General features: G+C 41.4%; 1 protein-coding gene and 1 long non-coding RNA gene across 2 annotated transcripts in view; both read left to right on the plus strand.

Annotated features, from left to right (window-relative positions):
- The window catches only part of LOC309442450, a 42898-nt gene extending 35491 nt beyond the window's left edge, over positions 1–7407 (plus strand). Inside the window, exon 3 of the long non-coding RNA XR_014184616.1 lies at positions 7187–7407. This is a non-coding gene — a long non-coding RNA (uncharacterized lncRNA). The remainder of the gene's footprint in view (positions 1–7186) is intronic.
- Positions 1–15789, plus strand: part of LOC309441946 (uncharacterized protein) — a 555153-nt gene that overhangs the window by 269683 nt on the left and 269681 nt on the right. The gene's annotated exons all lie outside the window — the stretch shown is intronic.

Genomic DNA, 15789 nt, shown 5'->3' on the forward strand with positions numbered 1-15789 from the left:
TTATTATTGAATGCAAACGATGTGTCTCAAGAGCCCTATTGTTTATCTACTCATTCAGAAAATCTCATTGAGCTGTATTCTTGTGGAACTGTTTTGGACCTGCACAAATGTTAATGGAGTTCTCTTATGCTTGTCTGAAATTGATTCCCTTGTGATATGTAGAAGAGTTGTTCACAGGGCATCTTCTTTCTCCATAATTATTTTTTAACTTAGGAAGTTAACTGACATGTAGTTACAAACTTGAATTTTGGCATTGTGTATATTTGATATATATAATGAATAGTATATAATTTACATGATAAATAAATTATCTCAGTAGATGGCTCTTTCAACAGTATGGGGTTTAGCCCTTTCAGAAGATGGTGCATGCCATAAGCCATAGGGGCCACTCCGTGTGTTACAAATGGCTTCATGCCAATGGCAACGCCTGGCAATTGGTGGTGATGCTCAACTTTTCAGATAGTGCTGCAGCATGACTCCCTGCATCAGGGAAGTGCCCGTAGCAGTGTTGCTGTCCTCTCCCATCAGTGAGCACATATACTGAGCTTGGAAACAGAAGTGTAAGACATTGACCAGATTGCAGGTGGCAGTGGGACATGGGGGGAAACCCTGGGCCATTCTGCTTTTTCTGCTGTTGTACATCTCCCAGTCCTGAATGTGGTGCAAATGACGTTCAGATCTAGAGATGCTAATTGGAGTGTGAGGCAGGTGTCAGCCTCTTGAGTCTGCCTTGTAAATATTGTCCAGATTGCTGACTATTTCTCTTGAAAGACATCACTTCTGTATTGTTACATTATATAGAAGGGAAGTATGTAGTAGTCAGTCCATGTAAATTCATGACAAAAAATCGTATTCAACATTTTTGTGGTGTGAAAATGACCCAAACTAATGCATATTTACAGAGGACATGAGCACAGAGCTTGCAGATCTACCTTTGGTTCCTAATCTCAGTATCATCCCCTTTCATTTATGTAAACACAAAAAAGGAAAAGAAAAAGGAAAAGAAAAAGAAAAAGAAAAAGAAAAAGAAAAAGAAAAAGAAAAAGAAAAAGAAAAAGAAAAAGAAAAAGAAAAAGAAAAAGAAAAAGAAAAAGAAAAGGAAAAGGAAAAAGAAAAGGAAAAAGAAAAGGAAAAAGAAATTACAACTTTTTTATTTCAAAGGAGGTAACTGAAACCCTGAAACCTAAATGAAAGCAAAGACAAATAGAACAAGTTTTAGGAAACCTTATTTTGAGTTTTTGGAGATTTCACTGATACTGCAAAAGGAAATATTTTTTTCCTAATCACCTAGATGCTGCTTTTCACAGATTGTAATATATTTATGGAAGTGGCTAAATGTTTTCTCCAGTTTCCTCACTAGGAATTAGCTAGATCAGATGAAATCTGGGAAAAGTTCTGTTTAACTACAGCAGGTACAGAATTTCACCACAGGCTGGATTTCCAGAATTACTGCTGGATCCCAGCCCCGAGAGAGATCAATGGAAACCGCATGTGATCAGAAAAGCAGAATATCAGGACCTAGATATAGGAATCTCAGGCTGAGCAAAAGCAAAGGTATCTCAGTTCAGACTCCGCTTTTGAAAATTTGCCTGCATTTACAGGAATCTATAGATTTTAATGTCTGTGTCCATGATCTACACAGCCAAACTTGTGGGATCTCTATCATATCTATAGCTAGGGTAAAAAGCCAAAAGCAGCTATTTTTATCAATATGGCTCTTGTAATTTGAGTGCCTTGGATTGCTCAATGCACTCACCTCATGCAGACTCAACATAGAGAAGAGGAGAGGATTTTGACAGAGATCAATAATGCAGTTTAGATAACGCATTATGGGGACTGTCTGTCTGCTTTGGTATCTCCCTCTGGTTTATCAGTGAGGGTAATGGGCTTTGACATCTTGCCAGCTCTGCCATCCTAGAGAAGAGGTCATCGCTGGATCAACTCTGAGTGCCTCTTGCTAATCCACCATTAACCACAGCACTCCTAGGCATTTCCATCATGAAAAGGATATGCAAGTTGCCCTACAGTGCACAAAACAATTTTCTTACCTGCACAGCTTTTTGTGACTGATCTCCTAGGAAATAACTCTTGCATTTTTCCCCTATGTATGGGACAAATAAGTAGGAAGCTTTCTACATGGAACTGAATTCATACCAAAAAAACCCAAGGAGAGCAAACAAAGATCTCAAGCTCAGAAAGTAGAGCAGAAGAGGAATATGTGTAATGAAGTAACACCTTTCAAGAAGGGGTGGCTGGTATGAAGTTTAAAAAGCAGCTAAAATTGCTTTATGAAGAGAAATGGTATTTATTCCCAGTATGATTAATATTTTTATTTGACTTACTCCAAATAAATAGTTATATTTTTATGTCTCTTTACTGTTACGTATTAAGCAGCAGTCTTCTGATACAGCTACTTCCTGGCAAATGGAAATCAGAATCTGTTGAATAAATACTAGATGAAACAAAATACTGTATTACCTGTATTGTCACTTGAAAATGGTTTTCAGTGAGCTTGATGGCAAAATTTTATTGATAACATTAACAACAGATGAAGGAACAATTAAGTTGTGGGGTAAAAAACTGAGAGAGAATTTTTGGGTGAGTTTTGCAAACAGTAAATTAGGCATTTCTTTCTCATCTGGGCCACCCATGCATGTGGGGACCTGAGTCCAAGAAGCAAGCTGCCGTTAGGGTTAGGGTTCCAAGAGCCACAAAGTCTACAGCTCCAGGGAAAGAAAACATGTTCTCTCTGCTACCCACTCTCTTTTTGTGTGGCTGCTCACTCCAGCATTACTACTTCTCTCTCTTCTACTGCTCTTGTAGGTAAGCAGTGAAGTGCATCAGGGATCTGGTATGACTGAAAATAGCCATTTCATTTTGGCAGGTTATTCTTCAGGCAGATTGGTTTTCTGTTAGAGTTCTGGGCACAAACTCTTGCATTTGTACAACAGAGATGGAGAAGAGGGAGTGAGGAAGGAGGCCAGGGATTGTTTAAACTTCTAGAAGCAACATAGCTGAATGAGAAACTATAGCTGGAAATCTGTCCCATGTTTTTTTTCTGCTTCTTGGCAAATGAAAGTTGGGATTATTTCTCTGCTCCAGTCTCACATGAAAGCAAAATGGGGGACAGAGGACTATAAAAAGGAAGTGATTCATCTCTGCTTCCTGTGAAGATCAGCAGTGTTTTTCTAGATGAGTACTTCCTTAGCGTGAGCTTTGTGTGTGCTGCAGCTGCAAGACTGCCAAAGAGCTGATCTCGGAAGAACATATAACATTGGTATCAATGGTTAGCAATGGGGAACAGCCATGAGGCCAGAGCCATGTTCTGCCATACAGATTGTTCACCTTTCCCATCTGGAAGCCTCTGAACAGGGGTCCTTCTTGTCCCTGCTAGGGAAGGAATAACACAGTTGGCCACAACTGTGGAGTGGACCACAGGAAAGGGAGAAAGGGAGAGCTGCCAAGTGTTATTTTTTTTGTTTTGTTTTGTTTTGTTTTTCCCCAGAAATCCCCACATAAACACTGAAGATATGCAGTTGTACACAACTTGCACAACTGTCTTGCAGGGAAGCTGCTTCAGGCACCTTCAGAAGCAGTAGGCTGGGCGAGGTTGTCACAAGCAAGCTGAAAACAGCCTTCATTTGGCAGAGGACAAGGTCAGAAAAGCCTGTTTTTTCAGGCCTAGCTCTTACTCACTCATTGACAAGACTGAATGGAATAATATTTGGTCAGGTAAAATCCTCCATTCATTTCTATGGACTGAGGAATGCCCAGTAGCCAAAAGGCTTGTTTCTGTTCCTTTACAATCCAGGCACAATATAACTGATTATGTCCTATTGCCAATGTCTGCCCTGGGCAACAGCAGCAACTTTCATCAGACTTAAGACGGGTTTCTTAAATATTGAATGTTCAAATCTAGGCAACATGACTGTGAAAGGTTTCAAAATCTGGAAGATTTTCTAAGGGAGATTGGTAGGTGGTAACTGAGAGCAATTTTCTTGTCTTTGTCTCCTGCCAATGTAACTTCATTTCCTTCCACTGATTTTTCTGATGATTTTGTTATATCTGATTTACATATTTATGAAAGAGAACAAGATCAAAGCAATGCTGAAATCACTAAGAATCACTTTGTGATTTATTATTTTGTCACCAAAGTAGAACAGTTGCATAATCAACACAGATCTCTTTATAGGTGTTAATGCAGGAAAGCATTAAAGTGCCAGACCAAGTCTACTCCTGCTCAGGAAAACATGTCACATATTTTACTCAGTAGAGGTCCCTTCCTGAATTAAGGTGATCTGAAAGAAATTTAATTTTATATGGATGATACTGCAGGACACTAAGTGGTGTTAATCCAAAGAACATATAACTGTAATTAATGTTCTGTGTAGACATTTATTATGTGTGTTTACTCTAGAGATATACCTAAGAAAAAAAAATGTTATATTGACCAGGACATATAAACATATAGCTAAGATACTTCTGCTGCACTCTAGTTTTTTTCTTCACATTTTCTTGGTGCTTTTTAGCTAGTTATTTTATTCCTTTGTAACTTCAAAGTTCTTGCTAAATTTATTTTGACGATTTCAGAGATTCTGGTTAGAGGAGTTCTTCTTTTCAGAATCAAATGCAAAATATCTTAAAAAGTAAAAAAAAGATGCTGTGAGAAAAAAATGTCGCTGAATTGCATTTCACTAAACATAAAAGAAAAAATAAGAAAGAATGACATCATTGAGGCAATCAATATACAGGTTACTGTTTGGAAAAAACACCTGCACACATAAATGAGAAATAATTTGATGGAATGGTACTAAGTCAAAGTGCAGTTTCAGAAAAGCTCAGATAATCATCATCCACTTGTGTTCAACCTCTCTCACATTCCTTAAATGGTTATGCTTACAAAAGATTAAGAAAGAAAAGTGCACTTATTTTATTCACATTGTCAGCACAGTATAGATAAACCAGCCACAAGATGGCAATACACCATGCTGTGAAAGAAAATTATTACAGTTTGTCTCATTTTAACCCCTCCACGCATGTCTGAAAAGCTCTGCCTTTGTAGCTTTTGGAAATTTAAGGAGGAATAGACACAAAGTAATCATTATTTAAACCCCAAATAACTAATCCCACTGCTGCATAAAAATCTTGTTTCTAATTTATTTTCACTTTTCTGTGGTTTCTCTCCAGTTACGGCTGTTTGTTGTGTGCAGGGACCTGTCGGTTTGAAAGAGTGAAAGTGCCAGGGGACACAATACCCACAAGCATCTCTGCAGTATGGGACAGGTCTCTACTTGTGAATGTTGCAAAGATTAAAGCTGATTGCTCTTGCCAGTCAAAGCATGGCTCCAACGTCAGTGATGCCCCTTTCCCCTGGGATAATAAAAACAGAGACAACATTATGAAGACAGATGGAAATGGGATTGTGCAATGTTCAAAGTCATGCTCTTAAGAACTTACAGTGGGAACTTTTGCAGTAAAGTAAAACTTGTAAGAAGTGGCAAAAAGACGCCTGAATGTCTTGCCTGAGCATACAATAGCACTGAGTCACCAATATGAGGCTACTGTAATTATAGGATGCAGCAGGTGAAGTGCATTTTTCAGATGTTCTGGGAGGACGCGGCGTTGCTGTTTGTTTGCATTCCACTTGTATTGCAGCAATCCAGTACGTCAGGGCACTGCTGACAGGGGAGGGAGACGGTTCCCCTCCTTGTCCCTGAAAACATAGCTCAGCTTTCTGATGTGGTTACAAGGCAGGATGTTGGGAAGTGTCTGGTTGACGTACTGCATTTGCAGAGTCAAGATTCAGTTAATCACTAGATCTGAAGGCAGGAGAAAGTTTTCCTCAGGTCAGAAGGTCACAGATTGTTGAATATGGTTTATGCTTTCCTGGGTAACAGGATGGTGTTACTTACATCCTAGGGCAACCTGGGAAATTATTTGAAAGTGCTTGCCTCTTTTCTTCTTGTGACATGTTGCAGTTGACTTTTGATCTTCTGCTACTGCCTTCAGCTTGTCACATGTTGTGCAGAACAGGTGAATCTGTGGACTGTCTTCAGTAAATGCTTGTTACATCATGCACTACAATTGAAGGGCTCTGGGCAAAATATCTGAATAGTGTTTCTTTTTGTCATCTGATCCTATAGAGTAATATTTTATTAGTCCTTGCTATGGAAGTTACATGTTAAAGTTACAAGTTAAATGAATCATCAATTTAGCTTTAGACCATAAATAGGCCAGCTATAGATGAGATGTTTTATTCTATTTCTGTCATCCTGAGTAATTTATTCTCTACCCTGCTGGCTTTGAATTGCCATCTTGCTACTACATTTTTTAAGGATCTGAATAACCAATCTGTTAAACTGTTGACCATTTCTGATGATCCCGAGAAAGGTCACACTTCATGCTATTCTATCCTCTGCATAAAATCAGACAATGCAAATTGAAACCCTTCCTGCCTCTTGTAGACAGCTGGGCTACAGTTTGTAACTGGAGTTTGAATTGCTAATACAATTTTGATTACAGTTCCCCATCTTTCTTGTACAGCTATAAAACTTAACAAGGACTTATATGTATCAACCTACAGATTTGTTATTAGATTGCTCTGTATGCTTTTTTATTAATTTCACTAAAGGGTTGATGTATACCCTGATTAACCACTTTGATTCTTTTATTGCAAATTGCATTTCAGCTACTTTCTGCTCCTCACTGATGCACACTTTTAATTAAGATAAATATGTTTTTCTTGTAGGAATTGCATTATTACAGCATGAGATATATTGAGAGATGTTTAATGAGTAGTACAATGTTTTCTTCTAAATACTATTTATTCTCTAGAACAAAGACATCATGATGCTTATGGGACTGTTTTACAAGACCATTATTCACACATAGAATGTATTCAAGCTGTAGGGTAATGCCAGGGATTCATGGTTGACATGTTGAAAATAGGAAGGATAGATAACTGACAGTCAAAGGGTGTCTCTCAAGTACTAGATGGTGCCACTTGATCTTTCAACACTACACTTTGTTGCCAGCTTTTCTTGCCACCAAAATCAGTAGTCTACAGCAATCTGAACTGTAGTTGCTGTCGGAGTTACAATGGCTTTTTATTAGATATTGTTTCATTTATGTCAGATTTGGAAGGAAAAAAACCAGAAAATTCCACCTCTTCTTTCCTCTCTTTCAGGTGTATGAATGTCCATGAATACCTTCATGCCACAAGAAATGTGTTGTGGTTAAAAGGGAAAAGAGAGAACGCTTGGAAAAAATACATCTCTACTGTTTCCAAACAGCTCCCTACTATAGTCTGAGGTGTGGAAGAGGTCATTAGATTACTCCAGCTGCTTCAGAATTTTCAGTGGCTGTTTTTCTCATTCAAAAATCTGTTTTTTGTTCAGAAGAAGCTTGTTTGTGGGAAAGGCTTAGTCTCATTTTTTTGTGTATGTGAATGTTGACATCTTTGGCCTTCTGAAAAATAAACAAATCCAGTTTCTTTTTGCCATCTGATTTTTCCCTTGGAAAATTAAGCCACTTCTAAAAACATGACATTCAAAATGATTGAACCAGAAAAGGTGCAGTGTGACCTCTCTGTTAAGCCATGCTTTTTGCAGATGTTTCACTTGTGAATATTTTTGAGATTTTGACTATTGTGATTTAGCAAGGGAAACTGCAAAATCTTAGACATTTTCACAGGAGGGGAACACTATTTTTCATGCAGGTTTACTGATTGTGTCTCTGTCTTTACCATTTATTTTTTTAGCTCCACAGTCTATGTGCAAAAATATTTCATTATATGCTTGTCCTCCTGTGTCTTAAGACCTATACCTCCCTCATTTAAAAAAAAAATCCAAGAGGTTTCAGTTTGGTTTCTTCTCTACTCTTGGCCTCCTGCTTCAAGCTTTCAATTTGTTTCTTGTTGAGTGTGTTATATGTCACTGTGACTTTCTATGGCTCATTTCATTCTGTGTAAAATGATGGCTAGACATTGCTACTGGTACCTGTGGATAAGGATTCTGATCTGATACTGATTTTGCACATTTTATCTGAAATGCACAAGGACAGTATAAACAGAGGTCTTAGATTTGTGTTACTGTGGGAGCACATGTAGAACTCCAAGGGTTAAATCTGATTGCAGTTAGAGCAAGTTAAATTATGTAGGAAGGAACAGAAAAAAACTGAAACAAAAATCAGGACCATTCTCAGTAGATTTAGCTGAGAACCATGCACAGCTGGTTTTGTAGATGCTATGCTATATCAAGATATTCATATTCTGCATGTTTTGGAGCTATTTCTTCTTTTTCTTCCCTATATCCAAACAGGGTAATTTATGAGTGAGTCAAAGAAAACAATCACTTGTCTCTAGTCAGTTAAAAATGCAGGTACCAAACTTTTCAGTTCTAAGTGTGTCATTTCTATGCATTTTAATGGGTAAGTACACATTAAGATCACTGCAAGCCTTTCAGCCAAACTTTTCATAGCTCTTTGTTCTCTTACTCTTTTCAGCCATAAAGATTTTCTTGATATCCTTCCTTTCCTTTTCTTTACTCTGACTCATTGATTACACATTACTAATGGGTTTTTCTGTGCTTCAGTTTCTCCATCTGTGAAATGAGGAACATCTATATTTGCTGTTGTGTCAAGGTAATAGATGTATTAGAAATACCTCAACTAGTCATTGCTATGTTCCCATTTGTAGGCAGCTCCTTACATCAAACCACTGAAGTACTTCTTCATGCTCTGAGGCACTGTAATTCGGTGTGTTCAAATACCACTGCTATTCTAGGCAATCTTGAAAGAAATGGAAAATACTTTCCCATTTAACATTTAGAGAGGTAAACTCTTCCTGGGGAGCAGGTGGCTGGCTTGTTTGTAAATGGGATAAAATATGCAAACTGTAGAATATCTTAGGGTACTGATTTATATCAGAAAAAGCAGATGTAAAATGTTGCAATATTGGAATTTGGTGGTTATTGTGGGTTTTTTTTGGTGTGTGTGCATGCTCTTGATACAGCTTTCAGTAACTGATGAGAATTATAAAGGCAATGGAGAAATAGGCCACTGGATCTGTTCATGAGGTATAGATTAAGGCAGTCCCTCACAGAATCACAGGCTGGTTGAGGTTGGAAGTGACCTCTAGAGGTCATTTGGTTCACGCTCCCTCCTCAAGTAGGGCCACCTACAACCAGTTACCCAGAAACATTATCCAGGTAGCTTTTGAGTATTGCCAAGGATGGAGACTCCACAGCCTGTGCCAGGGCTTGATCACCCTCACAGTGAAAAGGTGTCTCCTAATGTTCAGAGGGAACCTTCTACGTCTGTGTTTGTGCCCATTGCCTCTGGTCCTGCCACTGGGCACTGCTGGAAAAAGCCTGGCTCTGTCCTCTTTGCACCTTCCCTTCATGTATTTGTATCCATTGCTCAGATCCCCATGAGCCTTCTCCAGACTGAACAGTCCCAGCTCTCTCAGCCTGTCTTCATATGAAAGACCAGTTCCAGTCTCTTAATCCACTCAGTGGTGCTCTGCTGGACTCTCTCAAGTATGTCTGTGCTTCCTTCGTGCTGGGGAGCCCAAACCTGGGACCCAGCACTCCAGGCATGGCCTCACCATTGCTGAGTAGAAGGGATGGATCACCTCCCTTGACCTGCTGGGACCACTCGTCCTAATGCAGGCCAGGCCAGGATACCATTGGCCTTCAAAGACAGGAGCACAGTTGTGGCTTCAGATATTCTGCCCTGTCAGGATAACTTCCCAGACCATCTCTTTTCCACCTTAATTTTTGCAAGAAATTGCTGGTTGGAGGGGAAATCTCTTGAACACTCTGCTCTTCAGGTTTAATTGGTGTCGGCCATAGCCATATTTCAAAATGAAAGTTATACATAAATATGTTTCTTATGGCCACATCAAAGTATAAGAAATCCCATTAATGAAAATTTTAAAAAGGTTGTAGCCCCTGATAACTGAAGAGAAACCTCTGGTGTGGATTTAAAAATCTCAGCCTCCTTCTTCCCAGTAAACAATTCTCCCCCCCCCCAGTAAGACACAGAGGCTGAAAAGCATATACGTAAACCGAGACAGGTAGAAGAAAATCTCAATAGCCCTCAAGATTTTTGAATATTTGCTGTCAATAATTTTAAAGAAAACAAGTCTGTAATATTACATTTTTCTTGTTTACAAAGAACATTTTAGAATATGTTTAGGAGTTTGGGACAGCCTTCACTCACAGCTGAGGTGGTGATGGTGGTAAGACATGGGGTAAAAGGTGACACAATCCCATTGGTGTGTGGGTACATTGTGGGAAAGTGTACCCCACTGTCCTATCAAAGTATGGGCAGGGTACACAGGTGGCCTGCACTCAGATGCTTACTGCCTGTGTGGATGAGGAATCTGGTCGAGGGCAGCCTTGGCAAAGCTCAAAAAGTCTATGCTGTTCAGGCTTATCCTTGAAAGCTGAACAAACCAGCTTGGAAAAAAACTCTATGAACCCTAGTCCTCTCAAGTGTGTACAGTGAGCTAATCTGACGAGGTCGTTCATCATGACTATTCATGGTCTGTGGCTCTTAACGTGTGCCTCTTTCCTGTACAAACAGAAAGATATAAAGTTAACCTCTGTTTCATGGAAGCCTTTGGACTGGCTCATCTGGACAAAGCTATGTGGAGAACCCATCAAGGAGAGTGTTTTTCCTGTGCTGTCTCAAAGGCTCTGAAGCACAGTGAGTCTGTACTTACATCCTTTGCTAACGGCCTTCAGACTGCTCTTTAGAAAGCACTATTTGCAGCTGAGTCTGGCTGTTCACCAGTAAGTGAATGTTATCCAAATTTTGGTTCAAAATAGGATGAATTACAAGCATTTCAGTTTCAATTTCAGTCTCTGTTTGTTTTTCTCCAAGCTGCATAATTGAACTGCCATTTCCAAATCATTGTTCCCAGCTTCTTGTCACTTAACATCTCTAGCATTTCAAGAAGATTAAACTTGAATCCTTTATTGTGTAATTACATTTCAAATGGAAATCGCAGCAAATCTTAGATGTTCTGAATCCCGTCTTTGGATTGCACTCAGCCTGTATTATTAACGCAAAGTAAAAACCAAGCAAGAACGAGTATCTAGTGCTCACTTGCATTGAGTGGATGCAGATGGGTGGGATAGGGAAAGGTGGCTCCTGTACATGCTGCTGAGCACATGTCTACCTAGCAGAGTTGTGAGACATCACGCTGTTAATCTGCTACATGTGGCAACTGCTGGACTTTCTTCTTGAAGATGAAGGGGACTTCTATTTGACTTCTTCCAGATCCTCTGACTTTATCCATTCTGTTATTCAAATGAGACTCATTTACATGGGAAGCAATAGTTAGTGCATAAATAGAAGAAGCTGGATGAGTTATGGCAAAAATCAGCCTGGCTGTATGAAATATGTGCAGCAAGGAGGAATGTGGGACAAACAGGTACTGCGATGCACATAGCACTGGGAATTTAGTGCATCCATAGGTAACAAAACATGGTATGTCAGTACCAAGTGGTGAACTTCATTTTCTTTTATAACTTCAGTTTCCTTTTTTTTTTTTTTTTTTAATTTATTCTTCCATTGTCTCTTGTCTGTTGCTGCAAATAGGACTGTTGAAAAAAAACCCAACCACCTGGCATGCCCTGGACAGGGCCAGTTCAATAAAACTAGACCATGTATTACTTGAGAATTATGCTGAAGTTGTGAAGGGACAGAGACTCAAGAGACTTAGAACTACCCCATAGGATCAATCAGTCCACCTCAGGTATGTTTTGCATAGCAAAACAGGATCAAAGGCTGAATTTTATGAAATGACCACTTTGAGCAGGGGAAGCTATCTGTACACGTGTAAGATTATACATATGAAATAAGAGGCAGAGAAGACACCGTAACTTTGACTTGCAGAAATGGAGAGATCAAGCCAAAAGGTACACAAGCTCCCACCTCAGAATTCTTAGACTGTGAATCCTAAAAGACAGCACCGGAAAACTGAAAGTCACTTTGGTTTAGAAAACACTTTGCCAAGATTGTGTTCCTAGCCTTTGTGCAAATCTCTTTGTGAAGAAGTCAGTCAAGCAGCGAAAAGCCACCCCAGGTAGGCTGGTCTCTGATGGAAAATGTGTGGGGGAACTGTAGGGTACTGAATTGATAGACCTAGATATTCAGCTTAGTGTTGTGGTGGAAGGATAATAATCTCCAGGAGGATTCCTGGAGATTGTTATTAGAGATTCCCTCTAAAATGAGATTTAGAGGTTAGAATGGTAGAGGTGAACTATGGGGGTTTTGAAGGGTTTCAGATTCAGACTGATGAAGGTTTCGATTTCAGTTGAGCCTGGAGCAGAGAAGGCTGAGAGTGGCTCTCATAAATGTTTATAAATATCTCAAGGGTGGATGTCAAGAGGGTGGGACCAGACTCTTTTCAGTGATGCCCAACAATAGGATGAGCGGCAATGGGCATGGACTGAAGCACAGGAGGTTCCATCTGAGTATGAGGAGAAACTTCTTTACTTTGAGGGTGCCAGAGCCCTGGAACAGGCTGCCCAGAAAGGTTGTGGAGTCTCCTTCTCTGGAGACACTCGAAAACCTCATGGACACATTCTTGTGTGATCTGCTCCGGGTGAACTTGTTTTAGCCAGTAGCTTCGCCTAGATGATCTCCAGAGGTCCCTTCCAACCCCAACCATTCTGTGACTCTGTGATATAAGAGGACTGACTGTGGGGTTTTCTCTTCCCTGCCTCCCTTTGCAATCTTCCCTGTGGTGCTGACAATCTCTGCTTCCTGCTGTCACACTGCCCTTGCACACGCAGTCTCCTGTGACCTTCCCATCCCAGCTGTCTCTGCAGCTGCTCACTTTTCCCCCGTCACTCTCCACATCATTCCCTGTGCACCTTGCTGCACGTTCTCACCCCCGACAGGGGAAAAAAAAAAAGAGTAGGGAAAAGTGTAGGGCAGCAACAGTGTCAGAAGCTGACGCTGGAGATAAGGGCTGTCTCCTGCTGCAGCGGCTGCACTGCAGAGGAAAGGCTGCCTGCTGCGGCTGGTGCTGGCCAGGGCCCGGGGGCCGCAGAGCGCTCCGCAAGGCGGGCCTGCTGCCACGGCCCGCTGCTGCCCGGGCCTGCGCTGGGCCTGCGCCAGCCCCTCGGCTGCGGGCAGGGCGCTCGGGGACCGCGGAGTTGAGGTTTGGCTTCGCGACACACGCATCTGCCTCGGCTTGGTTCGGTCGCAGGGGAGCAGGATCTGATCCACGGCGGGGGCCCGGGGGAGGCTGTTCCCGCTCCGTGTGCAGTGCGGCGCTCTCAGTGTGTCACCTCCACCGCAGCCTCCGGGGCCTCAGCCCGGGGCCTCCTCCCGGGCCGCCCTGCGCAGCGTCGCGCCCCTGATCACGCCACGGATTTCGCCGGCTGGACGCGTTCCTGTGCCAGTCTCGCCTGAGGCTGCCTCCCGTGGGGGTACTGTCCCCGCCTCCAGGCAGCCCGCGGCTGCCGCTGCGCCCCTCCCGCTGCTTCCCGCCCGCCGCGACGCGGCGGTTGGGCGGCGGCGGCGCTCGTTGGCGGCGGCAGGTGGCGCTGCCACGGCTCGCGCCGGCAGGCCGGTAAACTGCCGCTGCGAAGGCCGCCATTTACTGTAGGCCGGGGCCGCGTATTGGTGCAGGGTGGAGGCGCGGCTGTACTTTCGGCAGGAAAAGCTCCTAGACTGCTGGTAGCAAGTCAGAGTAAACCAGAACAATTCCTCTTCTGCCTTTGGAGCAGGGAACTTTGCAAGAAACCCAGAGAAACCCAGACCTGGGCTCTGCCCTTGCTGTTAGGGGGGTGATGATCAGTGCTTGAGTTAAAAGTCTGGTGTTTTTTGGTGGTTTTTTTTTTTGTTTTGTTTTGTTTGTTTGTTTGTTTTTCTTTAATAAACCAAAAGTGAACCACTCGTTTTATTTCCTCACAGCTTGCAAAGATGAGTCAAAAAATGGGGAAAACAAAAAGCCTCTGCACAAGTTTGGGGAAACAAAAAGTTCAAAGCATGCAGGGTGTAAATGATGACAGCATTAGAAAATCCTCCCTCCCCAGGTGACTATTGTAATCTTTGGGTAATTCTGCTTGTCAAAACTGGTTTCGGTTGAGGATACGCATTGATAATGCCAAGAAAGTGGAAACCAGTTCTGGCCCATTGACCTGGGTACTCACATAAAAACGTGGTGGGTTTAATATGGGGATGAGCCTGTGGAAGGATCCCTGGCAGAGCTGTCTGTCTCAATAGGGATTTGCTTCAGCAGGAGACGCTTAATGTATGTTTTGCTGCAACTGGGCTTGCAGGTGCCTGATGTTGATGTCTCCAGCTGACAGTAAATGGGTGCCGAATGGGACTCAGGATGTATTTGCACCATCATTTTGAGACCTCAGAAGCTGGTCCAAGGGAGGTGAGTTCTGCCACTGATGGTACTGCAATCGGGATGCCACTGTCCTTTACTGGAAGAACTGGCAAAGAGCTGATGTCACCACCTTGAGGTTTTGCAACGGGCACCCTGCTGATGTCTGTCTGTCTGTCTGACTGTCTTCTGAGTGGTGGAGTGCAGGCAGGTTGACCTTGTCAAGAACACTGAGTTTTTTTATTAACATTTGTGACATTTGTACTGGTTTCCCATAGTTTTTCAGCAGATCACCTGAAACTGGGTAATTGGGGGTTAGTTAAAAGAGGGAGAAATGGGAATTCTCTTTTATTGTTTAAGTATTAATAATCTTTAAAATGTCATTCCACTTGGTAAGGAGGGTGAGGCTTTTCTCTTTGAGGAATAAACATCAAAATAAATGTATGGTTTTTTTGTTTTGGTTTTTGTTTTTGTTTTTTCTAGTATGCCACAGCTGAAAGTGAACTAGCAGCAGTAAGAAGCGTGTCTTTCAGAGTAGCCCAAAGTACCAGGAAGGAGGGAATTTAAATAAGGGTCACATTTTAATTTGCTCTAATTTCTACAGTCTCCTCTGTTTTATATAAATCTGTCTAGAAAACCACTGCTTTAAAATGAGTCTTTTGTTTCACTTCTATGCACTATTCCACGTGCTTGAGTTATAGGTGTAAAAGGACAAAGCATGAGATAAGAAATCATGGACAAACTTACCACTATAGACTTCAGCAAAGCCAGGTTAATGAATTATGTTTTCAACTGTGTATAAAAAACTCTCCACATGCTAATCTGCATTACTTTTTGGTGTTTTAGCTTATTTCTCTCATGACAGTTCAAAAAATAAAATATTAAAAAAATGTTAGCTGTTATGGCTACCTTATGAAATTATTAACTTGGTTGATTAAAAATAGATTTTATAAGATTACTTTAGACTCCTATTGTAAGCTACAGTATTGACCATGGAGTGTAGAAGATGCCTACCTTTCTGTAGGCCTGGAGGCTGCCTGAGGAAAGATGCAAGAATTTAGGGTACAATGCAGTATTAGTCCTTACCTTCTCTGACAGAATCATAAACACTTAATTACCATGGCAGTGATAGCAGTCTTCGATTTCAACAAGTGTATTTAAGTTACAGGATGCTCCTTTCATCCTCTTCAGGTGAACCTGCCTTAAAATGCTATACCCTAGGCTCAAACTGTGATTTTCAGCTAGGATTTCAGGGGCAGCTGCCACAATAAGGCTACTTGTTTCCCACAACAGCAGCAGAGGCATACATTAACCCTAAAGCACACTGGTGGCAATAAGACCGTTGACAAATCGACTCAAATGGTTTGAAGACATTCTTCCACTTTTTTAACCTGTTGGAAAATGTTCTGCTCTTCTATTTGAAAATTATTTTT

This window comes from Streptopelia decaocto (assembly GCF_964273445.1).
Source record: "Streptopelia decaocto genome assembly, chromosome: 1".
NCBI classification, from domain to species: Eukaryota; Metazoa; Chordata; class Aves; order Columbiformes; family Columbidae; genus Streptopelia; species Streptopelia decaocto.